This window comes from Rhinopithecus roxellana, chromosome 1 (genome assembly GCF_007565055.1).
Source record: "Rhinopithecus roxellana isolate Shanxi Qingling chromosome 1, ASM756505v1, whole genome shotgun sequence".
NCBI lineage: Eukaryota > Metazoa > Chordata > Mammalia > Primates > Cercopithecidae > Rhinopithecus > Rhinopithecus roxellana.
In genome coordinates, this window is record NC_044549.1 from 59,586,787 (window position 1) to 59,603,138 (window position 16,352).

Consider the following 16,352-nt stretch of genomic DNA (forward strand, 5'->3'; position numbering starts at 1 on the left):
GGTAATGAGGACCAATGGATGACAACTTTTAATCACCCAGAAAATGCTCTTAATTGCCATCAAAATGATTATAAATCATAGAAATTACAATCAGCTTTTTAAAACTATGAATACTTTACTAATTTATCATTATCTAAAGATACATGTAGAAATACATTGTGAGATGTAAATACATATACTAAAGTGTTATTAATTTTCCTTGAATGTTACAACTCCTGAGATGAAGACCACTCTGACATAGCACTGGCCATCAGAAACGTAATTTGTTCCAAAGTGGTCAAGACTGTTCTGACCAATGAATGTAAGCAGATTTCACTGGACATGGCTTTAGTACCCAATAGCTTTGGAAACTAACATCACTCAAAACAAAAAAAGAAAGAAAAGAAAAGAGGAGGTGGGAAAAAGCCATATTACCTGAAGAAATACAATATATTAAGCTCTGATTCTAGTTAAGAGAGGATGTAACATCTAAAGCAGGCCAATTGACCTCCATCTCATCCCATCATTCAGTAATTTAAATCTGATTTCTGATTCTCCATCTGCTTATCAAACATCAAATCTCCAACGAGAGTGACCCTGCTCTTCCTCCCCTCTGTGGACTGTCAGATGCCACTCACTTCAGCAAGCAGTATGGCAGTGTCGCCATCTTTCCAGGTGGAGCCAGGGAGCCAGCACTTAAGTCATCTGATTCATCGCTTCTCCACCTTTTGGCTAACATCAAGTGAAGTGATCTGATTCATTCATAAGAAAGAAGGCTCACTCATGAGCGAATGCATCGTGGAAATGCATGGCATCCTTTCTATATGCACCATCCCCTCAAGTCTCTCTGCTATGAAAAACATCAAGAACAGAATAGTATCCATCAGCTTACACAACTTCTTTTTTGTAGTTATTAATGCTGGAATGTAGATTAGTAACACCATTAACCCAGTGTACCTGCTATTTTAATGAATGTCTATGTAAAGCAAAATGTTACTTGCTTTTCCCAATTGAAGGAAGAGAAATTATCATTTTACTTACCAGTTTTCTTTTTTGACCAATTGAAAATTCTTTTTCAACCAAATATAGAAATATTTGACAGGTTAGCATGTACTAGGTACTGTTCCAAGTGACATGTGTGTATGTGTGTGTGTGTGTTTAAGGAGTATACGTTCACATAGATGCAAGTGGAATTCTCACAGCAACCACATAAAAATGTAGGTACAACTGTTGTTCCCTTTTAACTGAGGAAACTAGTGCTCAGAGAGGTTAAGTAACCTGTGTAAGGTCACTCAGCTAGTCTGTGCAGAACCAGCACTTGATCCCTGGCTATTCTGACCCTAGAGCCCAAACTCTTAACCACTGTGTTCTACGGTGACAAAGAAACTTGAAATTTGAAATATAATGGAGTTATTTTTATCTTCATTCTGGAATATCTGAGTCAAAGGTCTCAAACTCACTTGCTTATACTGCAGGTTCAAGGGGTAAATGTAAATGAAAGAGACAGGCCTGAGGGTGACACAGAGAATGAAAAATGTCCCATCTGTAAGAGTTGGGGTGGGGAGCTGGGGGGCAGCCAGAAGCCAGCTGCAGCAGACTGCTACAAAAAAGAAATAAGCTGTTATTATTTCAATGTTGTGCCAAATTTGGATTATTATGTCAAATCTTGTGATTTTCAAACAATGCAACCAACTCAAAAAACAATTATTAAACATAATCTGAGCGAAACAAAACATATCTGGGCCTACATTACCTATGGACCACCACTTTGAGAGCTTTACTTCACACCAGGCCTTGAACAAATGTTTTGTGGAAAAATTATGTATCACTGATAATAAATAATTGGTAATATTCACATTTCATTGCAAATATCTGCTTAAGCAGCTCTGAAAAACCTGAATCCCTTCCTCCCCCTGAGACACTTAACCTGTTTCTTAATTCATGTCTTCTTGCTGCAAAGTTTTCCTTTGGTCAGGTAGAAAATGACCTTGCTAGTTCTGTTTATTATTTAACAGAACTCAGTCTCCAAATCCCTGTCATAATCCATAATAAAGTAGAGAGAGCAAAACTTAATCAGCTGTAAATGTACAGTAGTTAGCATTCACCACAAAATGCTAATAATATTTCAAGAATGCCATTTCTCTTCTGGCCTTTTGACCAAGTTGGTTAATGGACTGAGACTAGGGAAATAATGGAAATAATTTAGGCTGAGAACTTCTCAGCCATGCATCAACCTTGAATTGAATGCCATGCAGGGAAAGCAGCACTAAGGCTGTGTCCTGGGGTTTGGCAAGGAGAGCTCACCAACAAGTGTGGACACCCAGAATGCTAACAAAAGGAGGATCCAGTGTTTCAAACACAAGTAGTAAATATCCACCAATTGCATACCTAGCAAGAGGTTTTCTTAGAATACTACAAAATTAAAATTGTATGCCTAATATTTAGGTAAGATCCTTGAATTCTGTGGTTTTAATGAATTTTCTGCAAGATAGTTCAACTCTCAGTAACATGTACTCCATTGTACCTGTGACTTTTAGGAGGTGGAACCTTTCCTGAACATCTTAGACTGGGGAGTCAGCCTTAGGACCTAAGGTCCCAACTTAGTGTTGGAGCTTTTTAACCTAAGATACTGTTAATTATAACTGTCAAATTACAATTTGACAGAGTCAATTTGTAATTGTTTATCAATTTCCTTTTCCCTTGAAATAGTTTCTGGTAACCTGCTGCAATGTTCCCATTACTGTGTCATTAGTGTATCTATTTCTTTGAAAACAAAATAAATTGATGAGGTGAAAGTTTGTTCCACAAACTTTCACATGGTTCCTACCTAATGAACAGAAAGATTTATTCACTTAATTATTAGTTATGAATATCAAGTGTACTATTGTCACTCTTTAGGTTTTCACCTATAAAACATTAAAATCTAGCATACAAATGAATCTATTTGCTAATAAAACATTTAAAACCACAGTGGACTCTGAAATCTCCAACCACCAAGCTTCTGGGTAACTTGGATGATGCAGCTATAATAATCTTTGTTAGGTAGTGCTCCTTTTCTTCTCTCTCTCCCTGTTGAACTATCTACAGTACGATGTTGGTAAATGGTCTTTTAAAAATAAAAACTTTGGATTAAAAGGAAAACTGAATCCCTTCTATATTTTTATTACTAACAAGTAATGTTTTTGTAAATTTGAATGGAAAACCACTTATATGTATTGCTACTGGGTTGCAGTTATGTTTTTGAGCTTAATTCAAAATATATTACTCAAAAATTTCATGAAAGATGAATTCCAAGAATCAAAAAAAATGCATTTCAAAGTTAAAAATTAAATGAAAATGTTAAAATAAAAATAAAAGATAGTTCAAGTCCACAGTACTTCTTTAACACGTAGGTCCCTAACTCAATAAGCTAAATCACATCATCACTGGGCTGTGACCCTAAAACTAAGCAAAGCACAAAAATTATTTTCTAAAATATTTGCCTTTAAATTTCTTCCTTTCAAAGAAGAAATCACACACACAGTTTCTGGGACTGTAAAGTGGAATGGTCACTGTGGTCAGCCATCTGTTAGCATTTTGTGATGTTAAATATGTACCCTCCCCAGGACTCAGCAATCCCTCCCATCTGTACCTCCCAGGAAAATTCCTGAACAGTTTCCTAAAGGGACACTTAAATGGATGATCACCAAAGCTGTTTTGTTGTTGCCGTTGCTTCTGTTTGTCTTTCTCTCGGGGGCAGTGGGGAGCTAAAGCAACCGAAGTGCCCACTGCTAAAGGAATCCAGAAGTTACCTGCGATGAGTGTTCACTGTGGAATATTCTGCAGCAATTGGAATCTTGGTACATCACTCACTACCAAAAACTAACTTGGAAAAACCTTCCCACGTGTGTATGAAAAGCTGAGATGACAGGCTGCAGGAAAAATTACTTTAGGAAAAAAAACGTCCTGTTTGATTCAATATTCTGTCATTCGGTTAGTTTTCATTTTTTTAATCTTCTTTTGCTAGGCATCTTCTGAAACAAACCTAAGACACCTGCTCCTAACTTTTAGAAACTCTTGTCCAGGAAGGAAGACAGACACAAATGATTTTTTTCATATAATATTACAATAAAGACCACAAAAGATGCATGGACCCATGCAGTAAAAGCACCCAAGGTGCTACCTGTGCCAGAGGACACAGAGAGAGGACGACATGGTCGAACTCACCACAGAGGGGAGTGAGCCAACCCCCCCAGCCCCGCTCAACGCCCTCAGAGAAAAATACAACAGCCCTGGAAGTCTTCATGCACTTACTTCTCACCCCACAAGCAGGGAGAAAAGGGCAGTAGAAGGCAGTGGAAAATCAAGCCTCCTGTGACCTGTCATTGGATTCTCACTGGCTAGAAACGCACACTGAGAAGACAAATGTGGGTAATAGACATGTGATTTGCTAGACATAGTGTTGGGGAAAGGGGATATTGCCTTTACAAAACCTTCAGTAATGTATCCCCAAATCATTCACATGTAAGCTCCAGGTCCCCACACTGCAATATTATGCAATTTGTTCCACATCTGCCTCCTGCTGACCAAATTTTCCTCTTCTGCCTTTTTTCCAGCCACATAGATAAGCCGGTGAACTTGAGGTTATGACAGGACAGCTTCCCAAGTGACCACCACATGCTTTCCCTGTGGGGAAATAGTTTTCCGATGATGCCACTAGATGTCTGGGCCACCACTGACACTTAACAAGTTAGGGGACTTGCTAAAGGCAGGTAGACTAAGATTTCCTGCAAACACTCACAGCAATTCTTCATTTTTTTATACCATGGTGAAACCTATGAACTTCTTCTCAAAATACATATTGTAAGTGCATAAAACAAAATTCTTAGGACTGAAAAGGAAATTGGTTACATTAAAACACTCCAAGTTAAGAATCTAAGCAATTTATAAATGCCATTTATAGGGTGATTGTGGGTGTGCAGATGTGTTGCTGTTCGTGCCAACAAGCATTTAGCAGCATACCACATAATGGTTCTCACAGGATGTCTCTTTTTAGCCTAATTAACCTGCTTATTAACATGTTCCTGAGCGTTTCCAGGCTAGCACATAACATAGGATAGACAGATAGAGATTCCTCTTCTACCCCTTCAGGAAGGCCTGAACTACAAATGTATTTCCAATAGTGATGTGCACCACTCTACCACCCTTGCCACCTTCTGAGCTATCAACAGCATGATTGAGCAGGGTGAGGACCACTGTCAAGGGCCTGGGAGCAGAGTCAAGTCATTTAAACCCCTTGGGCTAGAACCATCTGAGATGTCTGGAAACTGACATGTATCTCAGTGCTACTAAAAACACCACTAGCCACAACTGCTGAGCAATTTGTTACATCATGGCCTCATTCAGCCTCCAAGCTTAGAAGAATTTGCACACACACATACACACACAAACACACAAAATCATTTTGCTGGAGGTTCCCCAGCTAAAATCAGTAAGAATACATTTTACTAGTAAGAATAAAGTTCATGGGCCAGGCACAGTGGCTCATGCCTGTAATCCCAGCACTGTGGGAGTCCAAGGCTGACCAATCACTTGAGACCAGGAGTTCAAAACCAGACTGGGGAACATGGCAAAACCTTATCTCTACAATAAAAAAAAAAAAAAAAAAAAATTAGCCAGGCATGGTGGTACGTGCCCATAGTCCCAGCTAGTTACATAAGAGGCTCAGGTGGGAGGATCACTTGAGCCCAGGAAGGTGGGTGTGGCAGGAAGGTGGGGAAAGTGGGTGTGCAATGATCACACCACTGCACTCCAGCCTCCTAGGCAACAGAGTGAGACCCTGTCTCAAAAAAGCTGAGAGAAAAATAATAAAGTTCACAGTATATTTTCAACAAGACAGTAGTTGCATTCCTAAACACCAATTTCAAACATGCATAAATGATACAGCATTGATAGGAAGTCAAAAGTCCTGCTAAGTCTATTTGTATTTTTTCCATCAAAATGTCATCAACACATGCTTGGAAAATGAGAAATGTATAGACAAGAGACATTATCCAATCCAGTCAATTATTCAACCCAAGATGGACATGAGGACTCTTAAGAATCGGCCCCATCCCTAATAGTCCAAAGTCTACATGCTGTGAACTTAAAAACTCATCTAACTTCTGTGTTTTACAGCTGTAAAACCTGAGACCAAGAGAGTAAACAATTTGTTGTAGTAATTTTTAATAGTCTACACAACTATTGTGGAAGAAATGCCTGTCTTCCAGCTTCTGGGTTGATATTCTTATTATTCAGAATTGCACAGATGTGATCTGTTTAAAATATTCTTATCTGAAAAGCTCTATGGCTGAAATTACTACACCCTTTATTTTCATTCACTAATTCAAACTAATTAGTCTGGGAATACCAGTCTGACTTATTAAAATGCCCAAGGCATTTTAAAATAAATCTATTATTTTCAAGTATTCTCAGTAACTTCACCTAACAAGAGAAGAATTTATAATGAGAAATTTTTTACCTACTAAAAATGCATTAAATGTGTTATCTACAAAACTTAACTCAAAATGGATCACAGTCCTAAATATAAAACCAAACACTAAAAACAGTCTCAAAGAAAATGTAGAAAACAGTCTGTGTGATCTTGGATTGGAACAAATATTTCTAAGACACCGAAAGTAAAGTATGTAAAAGAACAAACTAGTACATTGGACTTCATCAAAACAAAAACTTCTGCTCCTCAAAAAACATTTTTAAGAAAATGAAAAGACAAGCCACACACTGGGAGAAAATATTTGCAATTTGGTTATTTGATAAAGGAACTGTATCAAGAATATATAGAGATCTGTCAAACTCAATATTGAGAAAACAAACAACGTGACTTTAAAAAGTGGCCAAATAATTTGAACACACTTCACCAAAGAAGATAGACAGGTGACAAGCAAATGAAAAGATGTGCAACATTATTAGTCATTAGGTTGATGCAAATTAAATCTGCAATATGATATCACCACACACCTATTTAAAATGGCTAAAATTAAAGATACAGACAATGCTTAGTGCTGGCAAGGATATGAAGGAACTGAAACTCTCATTCACTGCTGGTGAGCACGCATTGGTACACCACTATAAAAATGTTTAACAGTTTCTTAAAAATCAAACATACCCCTACCATATGAAGCAGCCATTCTTCTCCCAAGGTAGTTACCAAAGAAAAATGAAACCATATATCTGTATAACACTTGTACAAAATGTTCATAGCAGCTTTATTTGTAATAGCCAAAGTTAGAAAAACTCCAAGTTTTTCTATCAACAAGCGAATGGATAAACAACGTGTGGCATATAATGGAATATGACTCAGTAACCAAAAGAAATGAGTTTGTGTGTCAATTTAAAATGTTTTAGTTAAAAAAGAACCTATAAATACATGCAGCAACATGCAAGAATCATAGAACAATTATGCACAAAGAAACCAGATGAAGGAGAAGATGATCCCACAAATAAAATTCTAGAAAATGCAAACTCATCTACAGTGACCAAAAAAAAAAAAATTGTGGTTGCCTAGGGATGATCGGAAGGAAAGAGGAGCAGATTACAAAAGAGCATAAGGAAATTTTGGGGGGTGAAGGGTTTATTCATTACTTTCATCATTAAGATGGTTTAATGGGTGTAAATAGGTTAAAATTTAACAAATTGTACACTTTGAAATTTGTGCAGTTTATTGTATGTCAGTTATACCTTAATGCAGCTGTTAAAAAACAAAAATAAAATATGTGCATTGACAGTGGCAGAAGCAATCTGGCTTCACTCTACTCCACAAAAAAACAAAAACAAATATCCAGCACTCAGAGTATCACCAGCAATATCCCACAACTTAATTTTTTTCAATTTTTCTTTAAACACTGACTTTCTCTATGTTGCCCAATGATATGGTTTGACTGTGTCCCCACCCAATTCTCATCTTGAATTGTAGCTCCCATAATCCCCATGTGTCATGGGAGGGACCTGATGGAAAGTAATTGAATCATGGGGCCAGGTTTTTCCCTGTAATGTTTTCATAATAGTGAGTAAGTCTCATGAGATCTGATGGTTTTATAAAGGGCAGTTTCCCGGCACATCTCTTTTGCCTGCCACCATGTAAAACATGCCTTTGCTCCTCCTTTGCCTTCTGCCATGATTGTGAGGCCTCCCCAGCCATGTGGAACTGTGAGTCCATTAAACCTCTTTTTATTTATAAATTACCCAGTCTTGGGTATTTCTTCATAACAGTATGAAAATGAATGAATACACTCAGTTTGGAATGCAGTGGCTAGTCATAGACATAATCATAGTGTGCTGCTGCTTCAAACTCCTGTCCTCAAGTGATCCTCCTGCCTCAGCTTCCAAAGTAGCTGGAACTATAGGCACATACCACACCAGCTAGAGCTCAAATTTGAGGCTGAAATGTTCCCTAGGACCATAGAGAGGTGAAACACTCCAGACAGATGGTAAGAGAAATGGACTTTTCTATCTGCAATGCCCCTCTCTCAAATCTGCCAAGCACCATGTGCAAAGAAATTCACCCAGATTTATGATTTCTACACTGGAAAAAAGTGAGACTGAGGTGGACAGCCAGCTTCCAAACCATCTTGGGTTCTCGTGTAGGGAAACCATTCCTGCCTCAACCCACAGGAAGCACAGCAAGTGCCTGTAAGGAGAAAATCTCCTGAGGGTTCTAGAAATAAATAGAGGATGTAAGACTAGCAAACTCAGCTCACAAAACTCAGCATTTTATCTTAGCCAAAAGAGATGCCAAACTAGAGTGGCTGTTCAGCAGCACCACACTGTAGAAGGCACATTCCACGGTTCTTCTGGGCATGAATCCCTAACTATACTTCTTACATGGCAGGATATCCCCACTGGGACCCACACTCCCATTTCAGAACTGGCAGAGCTCTGAACCTTAGTGAGAGTAGAGGCAAATCTGGGCTTAAGGCACCATCTAGTGCCAAAAAGGAAGCAGCAATCTAGGATTAAGGGAACTCAACAGGCAACTGCAAAGAACCTCTGAGAAAACATACCCCAGAAAGACCAAAACAAGCCAGGCAGCAAAGATGGAAATAAATAATTAACTCTTCCATGCAAAGCAATAGACATATATTCACAAGAAACAACAGCAAACAAGGAATCATGAACTCCCTAAGCAGACAAAACAAGCAGCCAGTGATAAACCCTGAGATGGTGATGTGTGAGCTCTCAGATCAAGAATTCAAAATAGCAGTTCTTAAAAAAAAAAAAAAAAAAAAAAAAAAAAAAAAAAAAAAAAAAAAACTCTGCAAACTCACAAAACAACCTCAGAAATGTATCAGATAAATTTAACAGATTGAACAAAAAAAAAAAAAAAAAAAAAATGCTGGAACTGAGAAATACATGTGTGGAACTGCAAAATGCATTAGAAGTTCTCAATAGCAGAATGAATAAAACAAGAAAAAAATCTGTGAGCTCAAAGGCAGGCTATTTGAAAATATACAGTCAGAGAAGAAAAAATAAAAAAGAATGAAAAGGAACAAAGAACACCTACAGAATATGAAGAATTACCTCAAAAGAACAAATCTAAGAATTGCTGGTGTCTAAGAGGGAATTGAGAAAGAGCAAATGGTAGCAGAAACCTTATTCAGAGAGATAGTAACAGAAAATTTTCCAAACCTAGAGCAAAATATAAATATCCAGGTGCAAGGAGGTCAGAGATCACCAAATATAACCAACCCAAATAAGACTACCAAAAAAGCATATAATAAATTCTCAAAGGTCAAGGAAAAAGAGAGGATCCTAAAAGCAACATAAGAAAAGCAGCTAATAACATATTGAGGAACTCTGAATTGTCTGGCAACAGACTTCTCAATGGAAACTACACAGGCCAGGAAAGATGGGACAACATATTCAAATTGCTTAAGAAAAAAACCATCAGCCAAGAATACTGCACCCACAAAAGCTTTCTTTCAAACATGAAGGACAGATAAAGTCTTTCCCAGACAAATAAGAGCTGGGGGAATTCAGCACCACTAGACTTGTCTTACAAGAAATGCTAAATGGAGTTCTTCAATCTGAAAGAAAATAACACTAATGTGCAAAAAGAAAACATCTGAAGGTAAAAAACTAACAGCTAAAGTAAGTACACAGATAAATTCAAAATATCCTAATACTGTAATTATAGTGTGTAACCCGACTTGTGTCACTAATATGAAAACTAAAAGATAAATCTATCAAAAATAATAATGACAACAGCAACTTATTAAGGGATATGCAATATTAAAAGATGTAAATTGAGACAACAAAAAGTCAAAACGTGGAAGGGATTAAGTTAAAGTGCAGGGTTTTTGTTTTTCATTTGTTGGTTTCTTTTCTTTGTGATCACGTATCCTTATTTAAAATAACTTGTTATATCTATAAGATGTTTTCTGTAAGCCTCATGGTAACCCCTGCAAGGCAAAAACCTATAATAGATACAATAACAATGAAAAGCAACAAATTAAAACATACTACCAGAGAAAAAAATCACATAGCCACAGAAGAAGACAGTAACAAAGAAAGAGAGGAGTTACAAAACAACCAGAAAATAATATGGCAGTGGTAAGTACTTACATATCCAATAACAACCTTGAATGTAAATTGACTAAATTCTCCATTAAAAGACATAGAGTGGCTGAGTAGATTTTTTAAAAACACAACCCAACTATATGCTGCCTACAAGAAATTCACTTCACCTATAAAGACACACATAGACTGAAAGTGAAAGGAAGGTAAGTTATTCCATGCAGATGGAAATGAGAAAAAAGCAGGATTAGCTAACTTATACTAGATACAGGCTTCAAGTCAAAGGCTGTAAAAGAGACAAAGTTGTTCACTATATAATGATAAAGGGGTGAATTCAGCAAGAGGATATAACAACTGTAAATATATATGCACCTAACACCATAGCACCCAAACACATAAAGCAAACATTAACAGATCTAAAGAGAGAGAGACTAATACGATAATAGTAGAGGACTTCAACACTCCCCTCTCAGTAATGTACAGATCATCCAGACAGAAAAATCAACAAAGAAACATCAGAGTTAAACTACACTCTAGACAAAATGCACCTGACATTTATGGAACATTTCATCCAGCTGCTGCAAAATACACCTTCTTCTCATCAGTACATGGAATATTCTCCAGAAGAGGTCACATGTTGGGTGACAAAACAAGTCTCAACAAATCCAAAAAACTAAAAATGATATCAAGTATTTTTTCTGACCACATTGGAATAAAACTAGAAATCAGTAATAAGAACTTTGGAAACTATACAAGCACATGGAAATTAAACATGTTCTTAGACGATCAATGTGAAAATAAAGCAACTAAGAAGAAAATTTAAAAATTCATGAAAGGAATGAAAATGTAAACAAACATCCCAAAATCTATGGGATACAGAAAAAGCAGCATTAAAAGGGAAAATTATAGCAATAAATGCCTACTTCAAAAAAGTAGAACGATTTCAGACAAACAATGATACATCTCAGGAAACTAGAAGAGAATCAACCAAATCCAAAATTAGTAGAAGGAATGAAATAATACCAGAGCAGAAATAATGAAATTGAAACTTTAAAAAATACAAAAGATTAACCAAAAGTTTTTTTGAAAAGATAAAAAAATTGAAAAACCTTTAACTAGACAAAGAATAAAAAGAGGGAAGACCCAAATAAATATAATCAGAAAAAAAAAAGAAGACATAACAACTGATACCACAGAAATTCAAAGGATCGTCAACAGCTATATGCCAACAAATTGGAAAAGCTAAAAGAAATGAATAAATTCCTGGACACATGCAACCTACCAAGATTAAACCAGGAAGAAATAGAAAACTCAAACAGATCAATAACAAGTAATGAGATCAAGGCAGTCATAAAGCATCTCCTATCAAAGAAAAGCGCAGGACATTATGGCTTCACTGCTGAATTCTACCAAATATTTAAAGAACTATTTATAACACCAATTCTACTCAAACTATTCAAAATAATGAAGAAGAGGAAATATGTGCAAATTCACTCTACAAGGCCAGTATTGCCCTTACACCAAAACCAGGTAAGGACACAATGAAAAGAAAACTACAAGCCAGTATCCCTGATGAACCCAGACGTAAACGTCCTCAACAAAACACTAGAAAACAAATTCAATCATACAATAAAAAGACCATTCACCATGATCAAATAATCAATGTCATCCCAGCAATGCAAAGATGGTTCAACATATGCAAATCAATAAACATGATACATCAGATTAACAGAATCAAGGACAAAAACCATATGATCATTTTAACAGATGTTTTAAAAGCATTCAACACAATTTAACATTCTTTTATGATAAAAACACTCAACAAATTGGGTATAGAAGGAACATGCCTCAGAACAATAAAGGCCATATATAACAAACCCACAGCTAACATACTGCTTGGTGGAAAATTGAAAGCCATTTCTCTAAGATCTGGAATAAGACAAGGATGCCCAAATTCATCACTTTTCTTCAACATAACATTTGAAGTTCTAGCCACAGCAATTAGACAAGAGAAAGAAATAAAGGGCATCCAAATTGGAAAGGAAGAAGACAAATCATTCCTGTTCATAGATGACATGACATTACATTTAGAAAAGCCTAAAGATTCCAACAAAAAAATCTTGAACTGATAGGTGAATTCAGTAAAGTTGCAGGATACAAAATTCACATATGAAAATCCATAGCATTTATATGCAACGAATCTGAAAAAGTAATCAAGACACCAATACTATTTACACTAGACACAAAGAATATAAAATACCTAGAAATAAATTTAACTGGAGATGCAAAAATCTCTACAAAGAAAACTATTAAACACTGATGAAAGTCAACGAAGAACACACATAAAAAAGGAAAGATGCGTATACTCATGGGTTAGAAGAATTAATATTGTTAAAATGTCAGTACTACCCAAAGTGGTCTACAGATTCAATGCAATCTCTATCAAAAACCAATAACATTCTTCACAAAAATAGAAAAAAAAATGCTAAAATTCATGTGGAACCATAAAAGACTCCAAATAACCAAAGCAATCCGGATTGGACAAAAAGAACAAAGCTGGAGGCATCACATCACTTGACTTCAAAATATACTACAAAGCCATAGTAATTAAAACAGCATGGTACTAGCATAAAAACAGACACATAGAGCAGTGGAACAGAACACAGAACTGAGAAATAAACCCACACATTTACAGTCAACTCATTTTTTTTATTTTTATTTTATTTTTAAGTTCTGGGATACATGTGCAGAATGTGCAGGTTTGTTACATAGGTATACATGTGTCATGGTGGTTTGCTGCATCTATTAGCCCATCATCTAGGTTTCAAGCCCTGCATGCATTAGGTATTTTAGGTATTTGTCCTAATGCTTTCCCTCCCCTTGCTCCCCACCCGACAGGCCCTGATGTGTGATGTTTCCCTTCCTGTATCCATGTGTTCTCATTGTTCAACTCCCACTTATGAGTGAGAACATGCGGTGTTTGGTTTTCTGTTCCTGTGTTAGTTTGCTGAGAATGATGGTTTCCAGCCTCATCCATGTCCCTGCAAAGGACATGAACTCATTGTTTTCTATGGCTGCATAGTATTCCACAGTATATACATGCCACATTTTCTTTATCCAGTCTATCACTGATGGGTATTTGGGTTGGTTCCAAAATCTCACGCCAGTTAGAATGGCAATCATTAAAAAGTCAGGAAACAACAGATGCTGGTGAGGATGTGGAGAAATAGGAATGCTTTTACACTGTTGGTGGGACTGTAAATTATTATTATTATTTTTTTTTTTTTTTTTTGAGGCGGAGTCTCACTCTGTCGCCCAGGCTGGAGTGCAGTGGCCGGATCTCAGCGCACTGCAAGCTCCGCCTCCTGGGTTTACGCCATTCTCCTGCCTCAGCCTCCCGAGTAGCTGGGACTACAGGCGCCCACCACCTCGCCCGGCTAGTTTTTTGTATTTTTTTTTAGTAGAGACGGGGTTTCACCGTGTTAGCCAGGATGGTCTCCATCTCCTGACCTCGTGATCCGCCCGTCTCGGCCTCCCAAAGTGCTGGGATTACAGGCTTGAGCCACTGCGCCCGGCCGGGACTATAAATTAGTTCAACTATTGTGAAAGACAGTGTGGCAGTTCCTCAATGATCTAGAACCAGAAATACCATTTGACCCAGCAATCCCATTACTGGATATATACCCAAAGGATTATAAATCATTCTACTAAAAAGACACATGCACATGAATGTTTATTGCAGCACTATTTACAATACCAACTCATTTTTGACAAAGACAGCAAGAACCTATATTGGGGAAAGGACAGTCTGTTCAAAAAATGGTGCTAGGAAAACTGAAAAACCATATGCAGAAGAAAAAAGCTAGACCCCTATCTCTCACCATATACAAAAATCACATCAAAATGGAGTAAAGACTTAAATCTAACAACTGAAACTATGAAACTATTGGAAGCAAAAACTGGGGAAATGCTTCAATATATTGGTTTTGGCAAAGATTTTTTAGTAAGACTTCAAAAGCACAGGTCAGAAAAGCAAAAATTTTCTGCACTGCAAAGGAAGCAATCTGTAAAGTGCAAAGATAACCTATGAAAAGGCCAAAAACATTTGCGAACTATCCATCCAACAATCAATTAATAAGCAGCATATATAAGGAACTCAAACAACTCAACAGCACAAAATAAAAACAATCCAATTTTAAAATGGGCAAAAGAGCTGAATAAACATTTCTCAAAATCAGACATACAAATGACCAACAGGTATATGAAAAAAATGCTCAACATCACTAATCAACAGGGAAATGCAAGTCAAAACCACAATGAGATATCTCAACCCAGTCAAAATGGTTTTTATCAAAAAGACAAAAAATAATGGATGCTGGCAAGGATGTGGAGAAAGGAGAACACTCATACATACTTGTGGGAATGTAGATTAGTGCAGCCACTATGGAAAACAGTATAGTGGTCCTTCAAAAACTAAAAATAAAAGGACCAAATGATCCAGCAATCCCACTGCTGGATATCTATCCAAAAGAAAGGAAACCAGCATTTCAAGGAGATAACTATACTCCCATGTTTATTGCAGCACTATTTACAACAGCCAAGATATGGGAACAACGTTAAGTATCTATCACTGGATGAATGGATAAAGCAAATGTGGTACATATACACAATGGAATATTATTCGGTCATAAAAAAGAATAAAATCCTGTCATTTGCAGCAATATGGATGTAACTGGAGGTCATTATGTTAAGTGAAATAAGCCAGGCACAGAATAAATACTGCAAGCTCTCATTCATATGTGAGAGCTTACAAAAGTAGATTTCATACCGGTAGAAAGTTGATTGGTGGTTGCCAGGGGCTGGGAAGGGTTGGGAGGAGGGAGAGATGAACAGAGATTAATAGATATAAAAATACAGTTATATAGAAGGAATATGATCTAGTGTTCAGCAGTATGGTACAGCAACTATAGTTAACGATAATTTGGTTTTAGTTCAAAATAGCCAGAGAAGAAGAATGACAATATTCCCAACATAAAGAAAGGGTGAATGTTTGGGGTGATTGATGTCACAATTGTCCTGGTTTGATCATTACACATTGTATATATGTATCAAAATATCACATGTACCCCAAAGATATGTACAACTGTTATGTAGCAATAATAAATAAGAAAATGCATTAAATTCCAGACATAATACCAAGTCCTTTAGATAAATTGTCTCATTTCACGTCACAAAAATACTTTTAGGTAGGGGATGTTGTAATACTCACTTCCAGGAAGAAGAAACTGAGTCTCAGAGAGATGAAATAACTTTGCCCAGGGTCACATAGGTAGGACTTTGCAGAGAGAAGGCACAAGCATTTTGACTTCATGTTAAATAAATGCTTCCCAAAGCACTTGACAGTTTTTTGTTTTTTGTTTTTTTGAGAAGGAGTCTCGCTCTGCCGCCCAGGCTGGAGTGCAGTGGCAGGATCTCAGCTCACTGCAAGCTCCGCCTCCCGGGTTTATGCCATTTTCCTGCCTCAGCCTCCGGAGTAGCTGGGACTACAGGCGCCCGCCACGTCGCCCGGCTAGTTTTTTGTATTTTTTAGTAGAGATGGGGTTTCACCATGTTAGCCAGGATGGTCTCGATCTCCTGACCTCGTGATCCACCCACCTCGGCCTCCCAAAGTGCTGGGATTACAGGCTTGAGCCACCGCGCCCGGCCGACAATTTTTTTAAGATAACGTGAACAGCTCCTTGGTAAATATATTTACACCATTTATTTGCTTAGCAAATCCCTTTTCATAGACAGCATGGGTAAATATCGGCCCTATCATTTCA

General features: G+C 37.1%; 1 protein-coding gene across 2 annotated transcripts in view; it reads right to left on the minus strand.

Moving 5' to 3' along the window:
- TAFA4 (TAFA chemokine like family member 4) overlaps nucleotides 1-16,352 on the minus strand; it is a 189,997-nt gene that overhangs the window by 113,594 nt on the left and 60,051 nt on the right. The window lies entirely within an intron of this gene.